This window comes from Oryctolagus cuniculus, chromosome 9, assembly GCF_051225735.1.
Source record: "Oryctolagus cuniculus isolate XC-2025 breed Fujian yellow rabbit chromosome 9, ASM5122573v1, whole genome shotgun sequence".
Classification (NCBI taxonomy): Eukaryota; Metazoa; Chordata; class Mammalia; order Lagomorpha; family Leporidae; genus Oryctolagus; species Oryctolagus cuniculus.
In genome coordinates, this window is record NC_142875.1 from 49,611,095 (window position 1) to 49,634,307 (window position 23,213).

Sequence of the window (23,213 nt, forward strand, 5' to 3'; positions counted from 1 at the left end):
AAATGAAAGTTACTAACAATTAGGAAATATAAACTGTTAAAATGTTCCTTTAGCGGGTAAGCATAGTTTCAAAATTACAATTATTAGCTGTATATTTGCTTACAATATCTATGCAATCTCATCTTGAAAATTAGTTTTCTTAAAGTTAGTTTACACCAGAGTTTCTAATTATCTTAATGGCATTGCTGAATATTGTTTTCAATTAGAACTCTATAGTACATTTAGTGGATAGATGCTATCACTTCCAAGTTTCATATGCAACACTATATCACACTTTTTATTAGTACAGTGTTAAAGGTTGAAAATTGAAAGGGAAATTGTTGTAATTGCAAGTCACTTTTGAAAGAAAGTTGTTTTCAAAGTTGTACAAGAACATAGTACTGCTTTGTCTTATGTCAGTACCTTGTTATTTCATCTATGAAACCAATAGGAAATGGAAAAATATTGAATCTGAATTAAAGTTTATTTCTAACAACTACTTAGAAATATAACTAATTAAGTTAAGCTGTTTATGTAAATTAAACTGTTTATGTAAATCTTGTATAACTTGTATTACATTCCATTATGTTTAAACAGCCAATTCTGCGGCAGATATTCTGCCAGGTCCAGAAGAATATAAGATATTCTTCTGACTCTGTAAGTGGATCATATCCTAAAACAGAGAAAAGCTACACAAATAAACAGATTTCTGCATGCTAGTTTTAGATTTCTTTTTGATACGGTTTCTCTAAACTTTTGATTTTGGGCATGTTTTTTCATCTCAGTAAAAATGCTTATATTTTAAATTAAATAAAAAATCAAATCAAGTAATGTTGTAAATAACTGCATTATCTGTTAAAAAATCTTTTGCCAAAATATACAATGACCCCTCTATGCTATGCATTTTAATGGTATAATAGACCATTGGATGTCTCATTCTTATATTTGTCCAGATAACATTATGTTGAAATTATCCCTGCTGATTTTTAATTACTGTGAATAACATAGATTTAACCCCTGCTAAAATATAAATGAACCCTCTCAACAATTTGACTCTAGATTTTTTCATAAAATTGTCTTTGTTAATACACTTATGTGCAAGAGCATTCACACAGGAAGAGACAGAGAGAGTCTGTGACATCATTTCTTCAACACAGTTTTGTGGCATATATAGTTAAATTGGTGATGCCAGTTAGAGAAGGGCTTGATTCCTAGAATTACCCTTGGCTGTACAAATTTGCTGTCTAATCAATGAAATAATAATATTTCAGAACATAAATATTATGGGACTTTAATAACATGACATTTTTATCACCCAGCAATGGGGTTTGGGGTCCCATGACAAGTTTTTAAACTGTACCCTTAGAAGTTAGTCCTTAGGAATGTAAACAGAACTATACAGCTTTATAGTTAGAAACTTCCTCCTCCCTCTCTTATTCCCACTCATATTTCTGAGATCCATTCTCAAGTGACTTTATACATATATGATTAATTCTATGTTTAGTAAAGAGATCAACAAATACTATGAAGAGAAAAAAGTGAAAAAAACAAACGAACAGCAAACAAAAAAAGCTGTTCCTCATCAGTCAAGACAATGACAACTCAATTCATCCCTTCTCGAAGTGTCAATTTCACTTCTGCAGATTTTGTTTTAGGTGCTTTATTCATTCTTGCAGATCATGGAGAACATATGCTATTTAAATATTACCCAACTTAATTGAAAAATTGCTACTGTTTTTTAAATTTTTTTTTTATTTGAAGCGTGGGCCAGAGGGAGAGAAATGGAGAAAATCTCACATTGCTTCACTCCCCAAATACCCACTGCATCCGAGATTTGGTAAGATTAAAGCCAAGAGCCAGGAGCACAATCTAGTTATCCCATGTGGGTGACAGAGACCTGAATACTTGAGCCATCACCTACCATGTCCATGGATGTGAATTAGCAAGAAGCTGAATCAGGAGCGCAGGTGGGACTTGAAGCCAGGCAGTCAAGATATAGGGTGTGGGATGCAGACTTCTCAAGAGGCTGCTTAACGGCTGCACCGAACACTCACTTTCACTTTTTAAATAAGTTTTTTCTGATTACTACTTTCCTAAAATATCTCCAAAGTTTAATTATATTTTTAATTTTCTAGGAACATGGCAATTTTATTTGATATTATTTTTGTTTATTTTCTCATTGATTTACCTGACAATGAAGATATGATCCTTTTCCCAGTGGATGTCATTCACTTGAGGAGATTTCTAAATCCTCTGTCACTGAATAGTTTAATAATCCTATTGTTAAGCTTACTTGTGAGAGGTGGTGAAATCCAAATAATTTTTCTGAAATCAAATTGAAATTTAGAAGATCACAGATGCTATAAAAATGGGGATTGCTCCATTATAACAAAATTTTAAGAAGTCACTGCAGTCATTACAGACTTGTGAACAGAAATATCTTGTTGCACAATCCAGAGAATGTTATTTGCATAATGAACAGTACAATATTACTTCCTGGAGTGCACAGCAGTCTTATAGGTTACATTGTGTATGATATCTACTGGTATAATACCCTAATGTGTTCGCATTACACATTGCATTTGATTTGCCAAACAATAATTATGAAAATGATTCTTCTCGTCAAATTTAATATTTTGTTTTCTGAAGGATGCATTTCTTCTACTGTGGTTATCTATTTTTTTTGCAAGTATTTGAGAAGTCTCAAATTCATTACACGCTTGTTACAAATGAAATCTAAACAAGAATATTTTTTCAAATGTAATATCTTCCATTTAACACAAAATAAATAGATATCATTTCAACTGAATTATGTACTAAATAGATAATAGCCCACAAGAGATACAATTCATCACTTTATCCCTATTAAAGGAAGTATAATCACTTTAAATTGCCCAAGTTAAGTTACCATATATTATTGTCTATAAGTAATAAGATATTGTCAAAGTGGGTTTTTAAAAGGATGTATATTATTATTTATTTATTTTAAAAGTAGAGCTATATAGAGATGGAGATGCAAAAAAGAAACAGAGAGAGAGAGAGAGAGAGAGAGAGAGAGAGAGAGATAGAGTAATGCCAGTGCTGTGGCATAGCAGATAAAGCCACTGCCTGCAGTGCCAGCATCCCATATAGGCACCAGTTCTAATACCTGCTGCTCCATTTCCGATCCAGCTCTCTGCTATGGCCTGGGAAAGCAGTAGAAGATGGCCCAAGTCCTTGGGCCCCTGCACTCACGTGAGAGACCCAGAAGAAGCTCCTGGCTCCTGTGACAAGATGCAGGCCCAGAAGACATTATTCAATGCATTATGGTATTAATCAAACTTATGTATATGACTACATTGTAGTTATTGTATTCACCAATACAAATTTAGAGATGTTAATGTGAAACACTGCCCATCCAACTCAGCTGGAAATATAATTAAGTGGTCCAATTGCTATCATTGTTAAAAAGTAAATTTTCTTTAAATTAATATGCCTAGCTATTACAAAGAATAATAAATGCCACAAAGTCAAACTTTTATCTTATCAATTACATTTACCCAAACTCTTCTCACTCTGCTCATCTTTGTTGGGGAATAGTCCGCGGCGGCATCACTAGGCGGAGGTTTTTAGTTTCAGTTTTTGACCAGGGGCTTTGGTAAACAATAAGATGGCGCCAGGACCCCCGCAGTGAGTCTGCCTGCCTGCCTGCTGCATGACACCTCACCTGATTGGCCAAAGGACGTGTGCCCTTCACGTGAACAGAGACCGGATTGGTGTGCCTGATGCATGGACTCTAGCTTGCTCCTGATTGGTCACATTTTGTATATAAGCCGCGGGTGTAAGGAGGAAGCTCTCTCTCTCTCCTCTCCTTTCCACCTCTGTCATGTCTACTTTCTCTAATAAAAAGTCTATGGAAGACCGATAAGCGCCATTCGTTCTTTTCTCACCCGAGAAACCGTCATCGTGGGCCCTGGTTTGAGTCTGCTAGCCAGACTCCCTGAGACACTCGTGACACATCTTGGCTTATTTTTCATAATGACCAGCCACTGACATTTAATACATCAGATGCTATAGTGAAACATGTATTAAAAATGGTGAAGGCGGCCGGCACCGCGGCTCAGTAGGTTAATCCCCCGCCTTGCAGCGCCAGCACACCGGGTTCTAGTCCCAGTCGGGGTGCCGGATTCTGTCCCGGTTGCCCCTCTTCCAGGCCAGCTCTCTGCTGTGGCCAGGGAGTGCAGTGGAGGAAGGCCCAAGTGCTTGGGCCCTGCACCCCATGGGAGACCAGGATAAATACCCGGCTCCTGCCATCGGATCAGCGCGGTGCGCCAGCTACAGCGCGCCGGCTGCGGTGGACATTGGAGGGTGAACCAATGGCAAAGGAAGACCTTTCTTTCTGTCTCTCTCTCTCACTGTCCACTCTGCCTGTGGAGAAAAAAAAAAAATGGTGAAGGCACAAACCTTCTCTTTGATTCACTAAATAGTCATGTTGTTGACAGAGGTGTTTCTTCAGTAAATCAATGCATCCAGTCCATGAATAAGTTCTTGCATTGTCTTAAAAGGTCAATCATGGCACACCTCCTTGAAGAGTTCTTCCTTTGATGCCCCTATTACCAGTAGCAAGAATTTTTCATAAGGATTCAATTCTCTCTAGAATTGGCACCATGGCCTTATTCTGAATTTCAACTCAAGTCTTGAAGTAAATATTGTTTTGTTCATCTGTGGAGTCCAGGTCAATTCAAGCTTCTGTATATGTTGCTGTCATTAGCTACCTATACAGTCCTTCATATTTGAAGATAAATGCAACATCTGTTTGTTGCTGAATCTTTATTGCTTCTTTACACTTATTTTATTTGTTGAGGTTTTTATTTAATGAATACAAATTTCATATGTACAACTTTTAGGAATATAGTGTTTCTTCCCCCATTCCTGCCCTGCCACCTCCCCATGAAACCATCCCACCTCCTACTCCCTCTCCCATTCCATTTTTCATTAAGTTTCTTTTTTAATTCACTTTATATACAGAAGACCAACTCTGTATTAGGTAGAAATTTCCACTGTTTGCACCCACAGAGACACAAAAAGTATGAAGTACTGTTTGAAGACTAGTTTAACCATTAATTCTCAAAATACACCTCATTAAGGACAGAAATCCAACATGGGGAGTAAGTACACAGTGACTGCTGTTGTTGGTTTAACAATTTACACTCTTATTTTTGACATTAGTCCTTACAGTTATTTTTAAAAAATATATGCCACCATTCTAACATTACTTGGTTCAGGTAAAAGTTAATGGGAAATAGAAAATAGGAATATATTTTTAATGTTTTAAATAATGAATAATTAATATTTTATTTTTCTTTCCTTTTGCTAAAATTGTGATTGACTAGTACATTTTAATATGGCTTTATTATTAGAGTATGAGAAACACAATAAAATATGCAGATTAACATGGAAAGTACATTGACACAATTGAAAAGTCTTTAAAAAATGTAAACTGCTGTAACACTAAATATAAAATGCAGGTATCAGATCAAATGAAAATATGTGACTGAATTATTTGCTATATACATAAAACTAAATTTAACTGTAAAAATATACATAGATTAAAGACAAAAATTCAAAAAAGGAAAACTGTGAAAACAATAATTTAAAAAGCTGGAAAAGATATATTAATTTTATAAAAGTAGACTTGAAAATCAGACAAACTACAGTTATAAGGATTATAGTACATAAATATAAGCAATTACTTTTTGAAAAAAAAAATGGTGCCAAAGCAAGGATAGTATTTTTAATTAGACATTCTATAGGTGAAGCTTAATTTTTTCTTCAAACTTCTATAATTATTGGATTACAGAACAACATGTAACATATGAAAGTTCAGAAGAGTACATAAGAAAACATATTTGAAAACTTAGATTAAGCAACAAATTCTCAAGATACAACACTAGAAGATTTCATGAAAAGGAAAATATTATAATCACACTGCACTAATGCTTAAAACTTGTTTTGCAAAAAACAATGCTAAGACAAGGAGGAAACAAAGCAAAAATAGAAAATTGTTTTCAAATGACCTACTGACAGAGGGTTTATATTCAAATTATAAAAAGAAAGCTCCAACTGCAACAGTAAAAAAACCATAATGTATTTGTAAATGGTGAAAAATTGAGTAGACTCTACAGCAAAGAAAGTCTATTCATAGCAAATATATCCATTAAAGTGTCTGTACCTCATTAATTTTTTTAGGAAAAGCAAAGTAATACCACAATATTCTCTCTCTCTCTCTCTCTCTCTCTCTCTCTCTCTCAAATAATATTGCTAAAATAAGAATCACATGAAGCTGGCGCTGGGGCTCCACAGGCTAAGCCTCCGCCTGCGGTGCCGGCACCCCGATTCTAGTCCCATTTGGGGCACCCAATTCTGTCCAGATTGCCCCTCTTCCAGGCCAGCTCTCTGCTGCGGCCTGGGAGTGCAGTGGAGGATGGCCCAAGTCCTTGGGCCCTGCACCCACATGGGAGACCAAATGGAAGCACCTGGCTCCTGGCTTCAGATCAGCGCTATGCATCGGCCGCAGTGAGCCGGCTGCAGCGGCCATTCAGGGGTGAACCACCGGAAAAAGGAAGACCTTTCTTTCTGTCTCTCTCTCTCACTGTCCACTCTGCCTGTCAAAAAAAAAAAAAATCACATGAAGCACTATTGATAACTATTTCCTAAATGATATTGTACACACACAATTTTTATACTCCTTCTATATAATAACTACCACAGGTAAGAGAAAACATGTGATATTTATATTTTTGAGTCTGGCTTATTTCACTTAGCATAATGATCTCCCATTATTGAATCTTACTACGTAAATCACCATAGAATCTTATCTCATATTAAAAAACAAAAAGAAATGTAGAAAGAGTAAATAGTGAGGACTCCTGGGGTACTAATAATGTTTTGTTCTTAATTTGGGTATTGGTTATGAGTGTGATGTTATGATAAGGAAAACCCTCATTTATCCATACACTTATGTGTATTTCTTTTTTTAAACTTTCATTTAATGAATATAAATTTTGAAATACAACTTAAGAATTATAGTGGTTTTCCGCCCATAACCTCCCTCCCACCCGCAAACCATCTCATCTCCTACTCTCTCTCCTATTCCATTCTTCTTTAAGATTCACTTTTAATTATCTTTATATATAGAAGATGAACTTAGTATATACTAAGTAAAGATTTCAATAGATTGCACACACACAGACACACAAAGTATAACGTACAGTTTGAATACTAGTTTTACTGTTAATTCGCATAGTACAGCACATTAAGGACAGAGATCCTACATGGGGAGTAAGTGTACAGTGACTCCCATTGTTGATTTAACAATTCACACTCTTACATGTATTTCTTGGTATGTATACTATATTGCAATAAAATGTTTAAAACAAACAATAAAAATTAAAAGAATATATAAGAATCCCAGAATTCAGGATAAAGCCAGCAGGTGATATAACAAGCAGAGTCTATTTCTTTTATTATTATTATTTATTTCACAGGTAGAGTTATAGACAGTGAGAGACAGAGAGAAAGGTCTTCCTTCCATTGGTCCACTCCCCAAATGGCCGCTATGGCCAGTGCTATGCTGATCTGAAGCCAGGTGCCAGGTGACTCTTCCTAGTCTCCCATGCGGGTGCAGGAGCCCAAACACTTGGGCCATCCTCCACTGCTCTCCCGGGCCACAGCAGAGAGCTGGACTGGAAGAGGAGCAATCGGGACTAGAACCTGCCGCCCATATGGGATGCTGATGCCACAGACAGAGGATTAACCAAGTGAGCCACAGCAGCAGCCCAAGCAGAGTCTATTTCAACAAGAAATATCTGTTAAGTATACGATAGACAGATATCCAAAATATATCCAATAACATTTATGTTTAGAAACTCTTAAAGCCAGAAATAATTCATTCTTTATCAACACATGTGGATAATAAAATGACTTTCTTGTTGGCATAGATCCAAATGCCCATGGCCCAATATTACTGGGTTGTCCTTATTAGAGAAATATATTTTCTTTAGTGAGACCAAATTTATGCAAAATAATAGACATAAGCCATGCTACAAAAGGGAATGCTAGAGAAAAATCTATTCACAAAAAAAAAATTTGTGTAAATGTTAGAATTCCTTACTTCCACATTAGTCACAGTCTCATTCTTATAGAGGATTCTCTATTATTCATGAAAAACAATTAAAACTTAGTAAAACTGACTTTTACTCGTTGTTCTCTCTCTTATCAGATTCTTTATATTGACATAAATTTGTTATATAATTGGATTCCTGATTCTGAATTATTGCCTTCATGATCACAACAGACATCATCACATTGTTATATTAGACCTATTGACTTTGTTTGTTCTTGGGATAACTCTTTTATATGCTTTTTTAATAAAAATCTTTCATTTAATAAATATAAATTTCAAAAATGCAAGTATGCTTCTTAAGTATAGTGTTGAACTTGGGTTCTATTCTCTGCTTTCAGACTAGATTTTTTTTGTTACACTAACTGGCTCACATATGTACCAACTCCAAAATCCAAGCCTTGCATCCCTCTAACTTCTTTACTGCATTGCAGCAATGTCATATGATATATAAACCCCCCAAAAATCTGTAAACATACAAATCCTAATCAAATGGAAATTCATTTCATTGTAGAAATACATCATGTAAATAAAGGTGACCTTAAAAATGTAAGAGACTTACCTCAAACGGTAGAGTTAGAAACATACCAGGGGATTCCAATTCAATCCCATCAAGGTGGCATGTACCAATGTCATCTCACTAGTCCTGGTGATCAATTTCTGTTCACAGTTGATCATAATGATAGGACTAAGAGCCAAAGGGAGCACATAAACAAGACTAGTGTCTGCAAATACTAGCTGAAAGAATAAAAAAGGGAGAGAATGATCCAACATGGGAAGTGAGATACACAGCAGACCCATAGAATGGCAGATGTCCTGAACGGCACTCTGGCCTCAGAATCAGCCCTTAAGGCACGCGGATCTGGCTGAAAACCCCTTGAGTATATTACAGGCATGGAAGGCCAAAACACTCCGGCAAAAAAAAAAAAAAAAAAAAAAAAAAAAAAAAAAAAAAAAAAAAACAACAACAACAAAAAAACCCTACATGAAAGATCTCCGTGAGTGAGATCCCAGTGAAAAGAACAGGTCATCAAAGAAGGAGGTACCTTTCTCTGAAGGGAGGAGAGAACTTCCACTTTGACTATGACCTTGTCTAAATATGATCAGAGTTGGTGAACTCAAAAAGCTTCCATAGCCTTGGCAACTCATGACAAGAGCCTTGGGTGATTACTGATGCCATAAACAAGAGTGTCAATTTGTTAAGTCAACAACAGGAGTCACTGTGCGCTTACTCCTCATGTAGGATCTCTGTCTTTAATGTGCTGTACATTGTGATTTAATGCTATAACTAGTACTCAAACAGTATTTTTCACTTTGTGTTTCTATGTGGGTGCAAGCTGTTGAAATCTTTACTTAATATATGCTAAACTGATCTTCTGTATATGAAGAGAATCGAAAATGAATCTTGATGTGAATGGAAAGGGGGAGGAAGAGGGAAAGGGGAAGTTTATGGGTGGGAGGGATGTTATGGGGGGGAGCCATTGTAATCCATAAGCTGTACTTTGGAAATTTATATTCATTAAATAAAAGTTTAAAAAAAAATCTAGAGGATAGGCAGATATTTAAAATTCCAAAGGTATGATAAATTTTTGGTGTGTATTTCAAGTCAGAGTGATTTTTTGTTGTTGTTCAAGAGATTTATCTTGCTGAAATCTGTAGATTCATTAAATAAATAACACCCCCATGGTTCCTTGCTTCCTCCGGTGCTATTACTGTTGTATCTCTTATGTTGAGTGACGGTCACATATCATAAAGCTGTCCGTAACATGTTTCTGTTTTAAGCAAGAGAAATTCTGATTATAAGGATAATTCACAGTGTGCTTTAATGAATTAGTAAGACAAATAGTGCAGTTTCTTTATTATTCATTGAAAAGGTTGAGTAGAATCATAGATATTCAGACACACTGGGTAAACATTTAACAAAGGGAAGTATAAATGGCAGTATCTATATTAAGTTTTTCCCTCTTGTTAAAGGCAGTAAGCCTGAAAGTGAGCCATTACATTAAGATATGAGCAAATACTACGTTTGTCATTATTTTATAAAAATTCTAATAAATTATCTTCCTATGCTAAAATTATGGACACTAAGGTTTTTATGAGTGTCAAAGCAATTTTTAAAGAAATTGTAGGTCAATATATGAGCTGTCAAATTAAAAGAGAATTCATACACCCCCATTTTTAATAGAGAATACTATAAATTTGACATTAAGACAAGGTAGTAATCAACCTTAGGCCACCATTATTCTCTCTCTCTTTTTTTAACATTTGTTTATTTGAAATTCTGAGCAACAGGGAGCAAGAGAGAGAGATATCCAACTTCCATTCGCTCATTCACTCACCAGGTAGACACCATGGCTAGTGCTGAGGCAGGCAGACCCAGGACCCAAGAGTATCATCTGTTTCCCACATGGTCATAGGAACACAAAAACTTGGGCAATCTTCCATTGCTTTTCCCAGGCCATTAGCATGGAGCTTGATTGGAGGTGGAGCACCCAAGATACAATCCAGCACATGTATGGGATGCTGGTGTTGCAGGTATTGCTTTAGTCAATCGCACAACTATTCCTGTTAATCATTGTAACTTACTTAGCCTTTGCAAGGTTCAACCTGAAAATCTGCATAAATTTTAGCACTATAATACTTCATAGATTTCTTTTTCTGTTTATTTTATTTATTTGTAAGACAGAGTTACGGGGAGAGGAAGAGACAGAGAGAGGACTAACATCTCTTGGTTCACTCCCCAGAAATGTATACAATAGCCATGTCTCCACCCAGGGGAAGCCAGGATCCAGTGGCTGTATTTGGGTCTCACTCATGGATGCAGGAGTCCAGGCATCTGGGTCATCCTCTATTGTTTTCCCAGGTGTGTTAAGAAGTACCTGAATTTGAAACAAAGCAGTCAGGACTTCAATCAGCATACATATAGGATGACAGCCTTGCAACTGGTGGTTTAACCTACTGTGCCACAATACTGGCCCCTATAGAACGTTTTTAGAACTGTTTCATACGTAAGCTGCCTAGTAAAATGTCTAGAACTTTATATGTATGAGGTTATCTATTATCACATATATTTACAGTGATATTTAGTATATGCTTGCTCCCAACTAGAAAATCTCACTCAAAATGGTTTTCTTTTTTTTTTTTTTAACTTTTATTTAATGAATATAAATTTCCAAAGTACGATTTATGGATTACAATGGCTTCCCCCACATACCGTCCCTCCCACCCACTACCCTCCCCTTTCCCACTCCCTCTCCCCTTCGATTCACATCAAGATTCATTTTTGATTATCTTAATATACAGAAGATCAGCTTAGTATACATTAAGTAAGGATTTCAACAGTTTGCTCACACAAAAACAAGAAGTGAAAAATAATAGATGATTTTTTTTAAATGATGATGAAATCAGATCAGACCTATTGTCATGTTTAATCCCAGTGAGAGTCAAGTTGGGAGTTGACAATTTTTTGTATAATGTATAATTACATAATGTCTCTTAATGTATAAGAGATGTATAATTTGGGACATGCTCAAGCTGACTTGCCCCAAATGGTAGAGTTAAAAACATACCAGGGGATTCCAATTCAATCCCATCAAGGTGGCATGTACCAATGCCATCTCACTATTCCAAGTGATCAATTTCAGTTCACAATTGATCATAATGAAAGGACTAAGAGTCAAAGGGAGCACATAAACAAATCTAGTACCTGCTAACACTAACCGATGGAATAAATAAAGGGGAGAGTGATCCAACATGGGAAGTGAGATACTCAGCAGACTCATAGAATGGCAGATGTCCTAAATAGCACTCTGGCCTCAGAATCAGCCCTAAAGGCATTCGGATCTGGCTGAAAAGCCCATGAGAGTATTTCAGGCATGGAAAGCCAAGACACTCTGGCAAAAGATCTCTGTGAGTGAGATCCCAGTGGAAAGAACAGGTCTTCAAAGAAGGAGGTGCCTTTCTCTGAAGGGAGGAGAGAACCTCCACTTTGACTATGACCTTGTCTAAACAAGATAAAAATCGGAGAACTCAGAGGGCTTCCATAGCCTTGGAAACTCATGACTGGAGCATAGGGAGACTACTGATGCCATAGACAGGAGTGTCAATTGGTAAAGTCAACAACAGGAGTCACTGTGCACTTACTCCTCATGTAGGATCTCTGTCCTTAATGTGCTGTGCATTGAGATTTAATGCTATAACGAGTACTCAAACAATATATTTCACTTTGTTTTTTTATGGGGGTGCAAACTGTTGAAATCTTTACCTAATGTATACTAAACTGATCCTCTGTAAAAAAAAAAAAAAAAAAAAAATTGTCAAAATGGTATTCTTAATGAAGCAAGTATTATTTTCTATGACAGGAACACCATAAATAGTCATATTCCTTGTAAGAGTGCCTGGGTTCAAGGCTTTGCCATGCTCCTAATACCAGGTTATTGCTCTTAGGCATCCTGGGAGGCCATGGAAAATGGCTCAAGTATGTGGGTCCCTGCCACTTAGGTAGTAGACATGAATTGGATTCATGTTGGTATTCATCATAGCAAACAAACATGAATGACTATACGACATACATTTCAATACTGTTATTATTATTTGTCATCGTGTAGCATAATATATTTACATGAATACTATATATCTTTTTTAAAGTTGACTTATTTTAGCAATCTTCATCTCTAAATTTGTATTGTTCTTCTGCATGATTTATTGGGCTACAGTTTCTTTCATATTTCTCCTATACATTTTTATTTTTAGCACACTGCATTCTCCTTTTACAATATTGTTTGCATCCTATTCTATCAGATATGTTTTTTTCTGTCATAACTACCTTGTTATGCTATTTCTTATATATTTGTATTTCAAGTTAGAGGTAATTCATTGACATTTACATAACCTATCCAGTAGACAGAGATTTTTTAAAATATATTTTACAGATTTTAAGCTCTAGGAATATCAGACACTGATGAAGTAAGATTGCCCTCTTTTACTCAGTGTTACTTTTTTCTCAGGGTTGCCACTCCCCTCAACATGCAGTTTTTCTTCAAAGAATTAGTCAACTGCTGTTTCAGCATGTTCACATATTAAACCTTTATTGACTATTAAGGGTAGGCCTAATAGTCAATTAGACATAGTTTAAAAAGTACAAAATCAGCCTATTAAAGTATTGGTAAACCAAAGTCAATATTAGAATCTAGTAAATATTGGTGAAAGATGGTGGTTTATGTTCTAATGCACATGCATTTTCAAACATTCTGTTTTGTCTGAGTAGGCAAGTCTATAATGTGTAAAACTGGATGAGTCCAGCAAATCTATTTTCAGAGATTATTTTTCCTACTATTAGAACTAATTTCTGCTGATGTGAATGTATTATTTGCTTGACCTAGCAAGGGTGAGTGTTTAATGGACTTAGCCAAGCTAAGGCTGGGAACTGGTTATCTGAGCCCTAAACGGAAGAGCTTAGCTAATTCCCTTATAAAGTTAGCCAACTCATTTTACCATTTTAAACCCAAAGTACAATATTAATAAATTGGAACTAATGACTCATACCAGGCTACATGGTGGCCCAGCAAGAAAAAATAATAAAAGATAATCAACAGATGTTTCTTGATACTATAAAATCCTGAAAAATAACAAAAAAGATTACCCCATTCATTATAAAATGTAAGCAATTATTTATATCATTATTCTAAATGTAGAAAAAAAGGTGTGGAACATTATTTGTTAAAGTGGAACCCTGCAGAAAGTAAAACAAATGCTGTGATTGATGGTGCTATAATTTATCAGATTCCTGTTAAATTTACCTCAGTGTGACCCTGAATTGCTGATTTTTAGAGTTCACTGAACTGTTCTTTACAGTAAGAAAGTCTTGGCATAACAGCTACCATGTACATCTTTCCCACAAACTGTCTGGAGTCACACTAGCTTCAGTTTCTTAAAAAAAATAATAACAAGGCACATTTACTTTCAATTTAAAGATAACAAAACATTCAAAATACTGTTTCATAGAACTGACAAAATTGACAAATTCTTCCATCAATTCTTTCTAATTAAAAGTGATAGAGAACTTAAAATCACACTCCAAAATCTTAATAGCTGTCAATATTTTGCATGCAGTGATTTCTCTCTAAAATTACCTCCAAAAAATGAAGTACTTAGAAATGCTACAGATGTGGGTTGTAGTACTTCAAAACTGAAAAAAAAAATCAATTATAAAACATCATAGAGGCCGGTGCCGCTGCTCACTAGGCTAATCCTCCACCTTGCGGCGCTGGCACACCAGGTTCTAGTCCCGGTCGGGGTACCAGATTCTGTCCCAGTTACCCCTCTTCCAGGCCAGCTCTCTGCTGTGGCCAGGGAGTGCTGTGGAGGATGGCCCAAGTCCTTGGGCCCTGCACCCCATGGGAGACCAGGATAAGCACCTGGCTCCTGCCATCGGATCAGCACGGTGCACCAGCTGCGGCAGCCATTGGAGGGTGAACCAACGGCAAAGGAAGACCTTTCTTTCTCTCTCTCTCACTGTCCACTCTGCCTGTCAAAAAAAAAAAAAAAAAAGAATTAATGAAGGGGCTGGTGCCTTGGCTCACTTGGTTAATCCTCTGCCTGTGGAACCAGCATCCCTAGTGGGTGTCGGGTTCTAGTCCTGGTTGCTCCTCTTCAAGTGCATCTCTCTGCTGTGGCCCAGGAAGGCAGTGGAGGAAGGCCCAAGTGCTTGGGTCCCTGCACCCAAGTAGGAGACTGGGAAGAAGCACCTGGCTCCTGGCATTGGATTGGCATAGCTCCAGCCATAGTGGCCATTTGGGGGTGAACCAACAGAAGGAAGACCTTTCTCTCTGTCTCTCTCTCACACTGTCTAACTCTATCTGTCAAATAAATAAATTAAAAATAAATTTATAAATAAATAAATTAAAAAGAATGAATTAATGAAGAGGTCAAGTTTTCTGGCAGAGCAGGTAAAATCCATGCCTGAAGGCAAGCATTCCATATGGGTGCTTGTTTGTGTCTCTGCAGCTCCACTTTTGATGTGGCTACCTGCAAATTTGCCTGGAAAAAGCATTGGAAGATGACCCAGTTTTTTGTGCCCCTGCCATTTAGCTTGTATATCTGGATGAAGCTATTGGCTCTTGGTTTCAGTGTATCCAGTTGAGGAGCTAACCAATGGATGAAAGACCTCTTTGCCTCTCTCCCTCTCCCTCTGTAACTCTGACTTTCAATAAAATATAAGTACATCTTAATAGAAAGAATGCATGCAGAAATACCTCTTTTTAATCCATCTAGCATCTAACTGCATTTAAGTAGTATATGAAACTTCCACCTTTCTTCATTTTTCTATTGAAGAACTCAAAATTATTGCTTTACAATGAAACTTATACATTAGAAGTACATATTAAAGATATAAAAGTGAGCACTTGAGGCCGGTGTTGTGGCATAGTGGGTAAAGACACCACCTCTGATGCAGACATATCATATGAGCGTTCATTGGTGTCCTAACAGCTCCTCTCTCTGATCAAGCTGCCTGCTTGGATGGAAGCTATCTTTCTCTCTGTCTCGTCCTTTCTCTCTGTGACTGTGCCTTTCAAAAAAATAAAATGTCTAAAAAAGTGAGTGTTCTAGTCAAATGTGGTTTACTAACGCATTGAAAAATCAATTAAGTATTAGAAACATGTTTATACCTACAAAATTATAATTTAGAATTTTCAATATTTAACATGCTACATTGCCCCTTTCACATAATGTAAAGTCCTCTCATATTAGTGCATAAAATATTTCTGAGTTGTAAATCTGGATACATAATATTTCTTGATTTGTACCCCAGATTACCTTATTCACTGTGGATAGGCACATAGGTAGTTTCTAATGTTCTGCTGTACAATATGGGCTGAAATTGATGCATTTGCATACACATAATTATTACACATTTGTAAGTACATTTTGAGGGATAAAATATCTAGAATTGATATAGCTACATCAAAAGAGATATGCATGGACATAGGCTTGCATTTTTTGTGATGTAAATACCAAGGAGTGAAATAGTTGTATCACATGTACACCTATATTTAGTTTTTTAAAGAAATTATCTTGCATTTTTCTAAAAGATGTACAATGTCACTTTGCACCTTATGTGCATATAAAGACATTAATGGGTGTTCGCAGCAGTCTGATTTGTGATGACTAAAACCTAGGAAAACCCACATTTTGTGTAACAGATAAATGGAAAAAGGACCTCTAATATGTGCATGAAATTGGATGCTATTCAGCAAGAAAAAGGAACAAAATATTAGATACACCCTCCCTAATAGCATTGATGTATCTGAAAGTAATTATCCTGAGTGAAAGAAGCCAGATAGAAAGAGAAAAATTACATATTTTGCAATTCCATTTCTCAGAAATACTAAGTAATCATAAATCATAAAGCAGATGGATGGCTTCCTGATGACGCATGGGTGGGAAGGGGATATATTAAAGGGACATGAGACATATCTGGTATGTGAAGAATGCATTCAAAATCCTTGTTATGATGCTATCTTCCTATGTATGAACGTATCTCATACCTTATCAAAGTGCGTGCTTTGTATCTATATAATTGCTTACACATACTCTGTAACACAAAGTAGAAAGAAATGAATTCTTGGGTCTGTAATTAAATTTGCAAATCTGGCACTAAGCTCACTAGGCTAATCCTCCGCCTGCGGCGCTGGCACCCCAGGTTCTAGTCCCAGTTGGGGTGCAGGATTCTGTCCTGGTTGCTCCTCTTCCAGTCCAGCTCTCTGCTGTGGCCCAGGAGTGCAGTGGAGGATGGCCAAGGTCCTTGGGCTCTACACCCGCATGGGAGACCAGGAGGGAGCACCTGGCTCCTGGCTTTGGATCAGCGCGGTGCTCCGGCCACAGAACTCCGGCCACAGCAGCCATTGGGGGGGTGAACCAACAGAAAAGGAAGACCTTTCTCTCTGTCTCTCTCTCACTGTCCACTCTTCCTGTCAAAAACAAACAAACAAACAAACAAACAAACAAAAACACTGTGGAAGACAGGATAGAGACACTTCAGAAATCTGAATATGGTTCTACCATGTGATCCAGCCATTTCACTCCTGGGAATTTACCCAAACCAAACGAAATCAGCATATGGAAGGATTATCTGTACCTGCATGTTCATTGCAGTACATTTCATATTACTTAAGAAATGGATTCAACCCAGATTCCCATTGGCTGGTGTATGGATAAATAAATTATGGTATAAATACACTGTGAAGTATTACTCAGCTACAAAAAAAAAAGTGAAATCCTGTCTTTTGCAACAAGATGGACACAGCTGGAAACCATCTTACTTAGTGAAATAAGCTTGCCTCCAAAGACATATATCCTATGTTTTCCCTGACCCTTATTGGAGTACCTAAAATGTAATATTTAGGAGTGAAATGGACATTCTGAGATTCATTGATTGTTTACAGCCCTTGTCTCTTCTGTTGAGGAACAGTGTTTATTTTTTTTTTTTTTACTCTTCTTACTATTTGTTGAACTCTTTTACTTAGTGTAGTATTAACTATACTATGATTAAGTAAACTGAAAAAATATCTTTGTAAAAATTAAGCGTGGGAAGTGAGGGGGAGTACAAAAAAGGGTAGGTGCTTGTGGCAGGGGCAGGGGGTAGTATCACTATGTTCCTAAATCTCTATATACAAAATACATGAAACTTAGATAACTTAAATAAAATTTAAAAAGAAGGGAAGCAGGGAGCAATAGAAGTAAGAAAACCATACCTCTGCACATTTAGTCTAATAGAGCACACACCATAAACAAACAGAATAAACGGGTTTGGATTTGAAGTTTTACATGGTCAACTATTGCCTAGATGATTTACTGAAAGCTCGTTTTGCTAAAAAAAAAAAAAAATAGATAGATATTGATTGAAAGCAAGAAGTAATCTATCAAAGTATGATAATAGTAAGCAGAATAAACAGAAAGTAGGAGCCTGCACCCTTACTGAAAGGTTTGAGAAGTATTAAGAAAAACAATATGACTACAACAGTGAACCAAAATGTAATATGGTGTTATAAGAAGAATTGATGGGGGCTGGCACTGTGACTTAGTGCGTAAAACCACCTCCTACCGTGCCATCATCCCATATGGGCACCCGTTCAAGTCCCGGCTGCCCCACTTCCAATCCAGCTCTCTGCTATGGCCTGGGAAAGCAGTAGAAGATAGCCAAAGTACTTGGGCTCCTGCACCCGTGTGGGAGACCCAAAAGAAGCTCCTGGCTCCTGCTTCCTGGCTTCGGATTGGTGCAGCTCCAGCCATTGTGGCCATCTGGGGAGTGAACCAGCAGAGAGAAGACCTCTCTCTCTTTCTCTCACTCCTTCTCTCTCTGTGTCACTCTGGCTCTCAAGTAAATAAATAAATCTAAAAAAGAGAAGTATTGGAAGTGGGGGTTATATCATATGCCAATCTGAATGCAATAAAAGGCAATTGAATGCTTTGAGTACAAGAGTAACGATATTTTTTTAAAAAAAAAACTTTACACCAGGTTTAAGAAGTCAATTTTATTTTACTTAGTCATTTAGTTATTTACCTTTTAAAGACTTATTTATGCATTTTAAAAGTCATAGTTGGGGCCAGCACTGTGGTGCAGCACATTAAGCCATGTGTCCGGCATCCCATATGGGTTCTGGTTCAAGTTCTGAATGCTCCACTTCTGTTCTAGCTCCCTGCTGGTGTGCCTGGGAAAAGCAGCAGAGGATGGCCCAAGTACTTGTCCCCTGCACCCACATGGGAGATCCAGATGAGGCTCCTGGATCCTGGCTTCAGCCTGGCCCAGCACTGGACTATCTCTCATCTCTGTCTCAATCTCTCGCTGTCTCACTATAACTGTGACTTACAAATAAATGTATAAAAGTTTAAAATAAAAACAAAAGAAAGAAAGAGTTTCTGAGAGAGGAGGAGAGACAGAGAAAAGAGAATCTTCCATCCTCTGGTTCATGTGGCTACATCACAGCACCAGCCCCGGAGGAAAAGCAAGATCTAATATATGTTTTGAAACTAAGTTTAAGGCAGCAAAGGAATAAAAACAGTTATAAGGTGAATAAAATAATCTTTATTAGGGAATAGCGATTTAAATCAGTACATGGCCAGTGAGGTCAGTGGTCAGATTCTGGATATATTTTCAAGGTGAAGAATGTGGAATTTCCTGACCAACCAGATGTAGAGAGAGAGGAAAGAAGAGTGAAGGATACAACTCAAATGTAGGTGTGTACAAATGGAAGAATTATGTTGCCAATGGTTCTGAAATGGAGACTGAAGAAGAAAAAAGATTGGAGAGAAATAACTAGATCTTAGATGTGGGCATGTGATATCTAAGACTCCAACTGAAATCCAAGCATGTAGTTAGAAATATGGAATATATGCTGGCATTGTGGCATAGTGGATCAAACTGCTCCCTGCAATACCAGTATCCCATATGGGTGCTAGTTTGTGTTCTGGATGCTTCAGTCTGAACCAGTTCTCTACAGATGGCATCGGAAAGCAGTAGAAGATGGCCCAAATCCTTGGACACCTGCCTCCCTCATGGAAGACCAGAATGAAACTCCTCACTCCTAGCTCTGGCCTGGCTCAATCCTGGCTCAGTCCTGGCTCAGTCCTGGCTGATGCTGCCATTTGGTGAGTTAACCAGTGAATGAAAGATCTTAGGATCAAGTATTTGGTTTCTTTTTTTTTTTTCTTTTCTAAAGATTTGTTTATTCATTTGAAAGGCAGTGTTACAGAAAGACTGAGAGAGCGCGCTAGAGAGGGGTCTTCCATCTGCTGGTTCATTCCCCAGATGGCCGCACTAGCCAGAACTGTGCTGAACTGAAGCTAGGAGCCAGGAGTTCTTCTGGGTCTCACTCATGGGTGCAAGGGCCAAAGCACTTGAGCCATCTTCTACTGCTTTCCCAGGCCATAGCAGAGAGCTGGATAGGAAGAGGAGCAGCTGGGACTCAAACTGGTGCCTGTTTGGGATGCTGGCACTGCCGGCAGTGGCTTTGCCCACTATGCCACAGTGGCAGTCTCATGGTTCTTGGTTTCAACAAGAGGCATTTAACAAGCCTATAGTTGTTGTAAAGGCTGCAGAGTGACTTTTTCAAGGAGGCAATAATCTCAAACTCCAAGAAAAGTCTTTGAATTGAAGCTGCCTCTCTTGCTAGTGGTCCCAGTAGACAAAAATCATCAATCATGTTAACTTAGATTGTCTCCAAGATTCAAAAATTACAATTATATATTGAATATCTTTACTAGACTGGATGGTTAATGAGGTAACCATATTTCTTTGACTGCCAGAGGATCTCTGTGCACAAATCAGCATTCCAAAATCCCTGTGCTCAGAGTCTTCTTACTTTCATTTCATTTTACACCAGCTCTGCTCCTCAGCATCCTCTGCACCTTCTGCACTTTCTGTCACTGAGCACTTTCCTTCCCTCGGGAGAAGGTATTCTGGTGCTTGTGTGCCTATAATTAGAAGAGCAGAAAAAGAAAAAAAAAACATTCAAGGGCCTGATTATCCTAGTTTCCTTAGAATTCTCAGTCTTTTTTCATAAAATGTCCAAAGTTATACTACAGAAGGAGAGCAACAACATAAGGCTTGGATGGGTGACATGACAAAAGGAATCTGATTGATCAATGATTGGCAATTAGATATAGGAAAATAAAAATAATGCTTGAGACATATCACTTGAATAGAATTTTACAGACATTTTGATAACAAAAACGTAGATATTCATCCTTATATTGAATAGACTATCTGTAGAATCCAGGGATGCTGAAACCATATAAATGAATGACATATATCGGAGGTTAGCTAGCCAGTTCCTTGCTGTTGGTGATATAGTGGAAATGTAACACAGAATACACTTATTTTGAATAACTAGGTTTTTTGTTTGGTTGGTTTTATTGTCTTATTTTCAGGACAGGGTTGCAACACTGATGGTATAGCCCATAGAGTTAAACTATGCATATTATTTGGTCTTTTGATGTATATTGACACATATACACATATAATTGTAAGACAATTAACAAAAATCAGTTTAATTTGTTATAGTTCTCTAAACCTTTTGTTAATGTATAAAGCTGTGTGAAAAATCTCGGCCCTTCATTATTAATTGCATTAAGACACTAAACTTCTTTAGGGTCTCTGCCCTTTGTAATCTGTGGTCAATGTAAGACCAGACAGGAGTTAGAGTTGACCTACTACAAACAACAATATTTCTGAAATAAATCATATGTAATATCAAACTTATTTGTGTTCGCAATCTCTTAATGAATGCATCTTGAAAGATGCCAGAGGTCCTTCCTTTCTGCTCTACCCAGCGAAAGCCCCATACAGCGTTGTTCTTGATTCCCGGCATAACTTAAGGGGAAGCTGTCACAATGTCTGGAGCCCTTGATGTCCTGCAAATGAAGGAGGAAGATATCCTCAAGTTCCTTGCAGCAGGAACCCACCTAGGTGGCACAAACCTTGACTTCCAGATGCAACAATACATCTACAAAAGGCAAAGTGATGACATCTACATCATCAATCTGAAGAGGACCTGGGAGAAGTTTTTGTTGGCAGCTCATGCTATTGTGGCCATTGAAAACCTTGCTGATGTCAGTGTGATATCCTCTAGGAACATTGGCCAGAGGGCTGTGCTGAAGTTTGCTGCTGCCACTGGAGCTACTCCATGGCTGACCACTTCACACCTGGAAGCTTCACTAACCAGATCTAGGCAGCCTTCCGGGAACCACGACTTCTCCACCAGCCTCTCACAGAGGCATCTTATGTGAACCTGCCTGCCATTGCTCTGTGTAACATAGACTCTCCTCTGTGCTTCCTGGACATTGCCATCCCATGCAACAAAAAGGGAGCCCACTCAGTGGGTCTGATGTGGTGGATGCTGGCCCAGGAGGTTCTGTACACGCATGGTACCATCTCCCATGAACACCCCTGGGAGGTCATGCCTACAGAGATCCTGAAGAGATTGAAAAAGAAGAGCAGGTCACCATTGAAAAAGCTGTGACCAAGGAGGAGTTTCAGGTGAATGGATGGCCCCAGAGCCTGAGTTCACTGCTACTCAGCCTGAGGTTGCAGACTGGTCTGAAGGCATGCAGGTGCCCTCTGTGCCTATTCAGCAGTTCCCTACTGATGACTGGAGTGCTCAGCCTGCCACTGAAGACTGGTCTGCAGTGCCCACTGCTCAGGCCACTGAGTGGATAGGAAGGAACAACCACTGAGTGGTCTTAAGCTGCTTGTCATGGTCTCTGAAGCAAATATGGAAATGAGGTTGGTGGAAAATAAACACCAGTTTCTACGGAAAAAATAGGAAAAGAAAGATACCAGAGGCTACCCAAGGTCAAAACCACTGAAGTGAACTAGAATCATCAATAAATGAGATTTTTTATGATATTTTAATTCAGCTTATTTTGTCACAATATGAATTGTAAATGTAACCTTTAGTATGAAAACAACTCATATGCATTTAGCATTTCCACATGTAAATTTTAAATTAAAATTTTATTCACCTTATAATTTCAAAATAAGATCTTAATTGAGATGTGAAGTTTGGATTTTCATGTAATTTTATAACAAATGAAGCTATAATATACGCTGATTCATATTCTATACCGTGTGTGATATCATATTATCTTAGAAATTAAGCCATTAGGAATAATAATTTCTGTTTAGAGTTTTAAGTAGTAATTTTATATTCTTTTTATTTTATTTCATTCTTTTATGTTCTATACATAGTTCTTAAATCTTTGTATCCATTTAGAATGATGCAATTCTAAATGACTATGCAATTTAATGTCTTTTTCACTTATATTCAAGCACTTTCATTATATTATTTTTCTTTTATTTTAAAAGTCAAGAACTTTATTATTTTAATTGATCCTTACAATAGGTTTAAATTCTACAGATGAAGACACTGGTACTTAGAAAACTATGTGTTTCCTCCTGCCCAACTTATTATCTGGGAAGCAGAGAAACCACAGCTCTAAAACAACATGTGTAACTTTAGGGTCTATGGTCCTTCTTTTTTTTTAACAAAAACTTTTATTTAATAAATATAAATTT

At 37.4% G+C, this 23,213-nt stretch overlaps 1 pseudogene; it reads left to right on the forward strand.

Annotated features, from left to right (window-relative positions):
- The first annotated feature begins 21,529 nt into the window (after nt 1-21,529).
- Nucleotides 21,530-22,382, forward strand: LOC100346277 (small ribosomal subunit protein uS2 pseudogene; annotated as a pseudogene).
- The last annotated feature ends 831 nt before the right edge of the window (nt 22,383-23,213 follow it).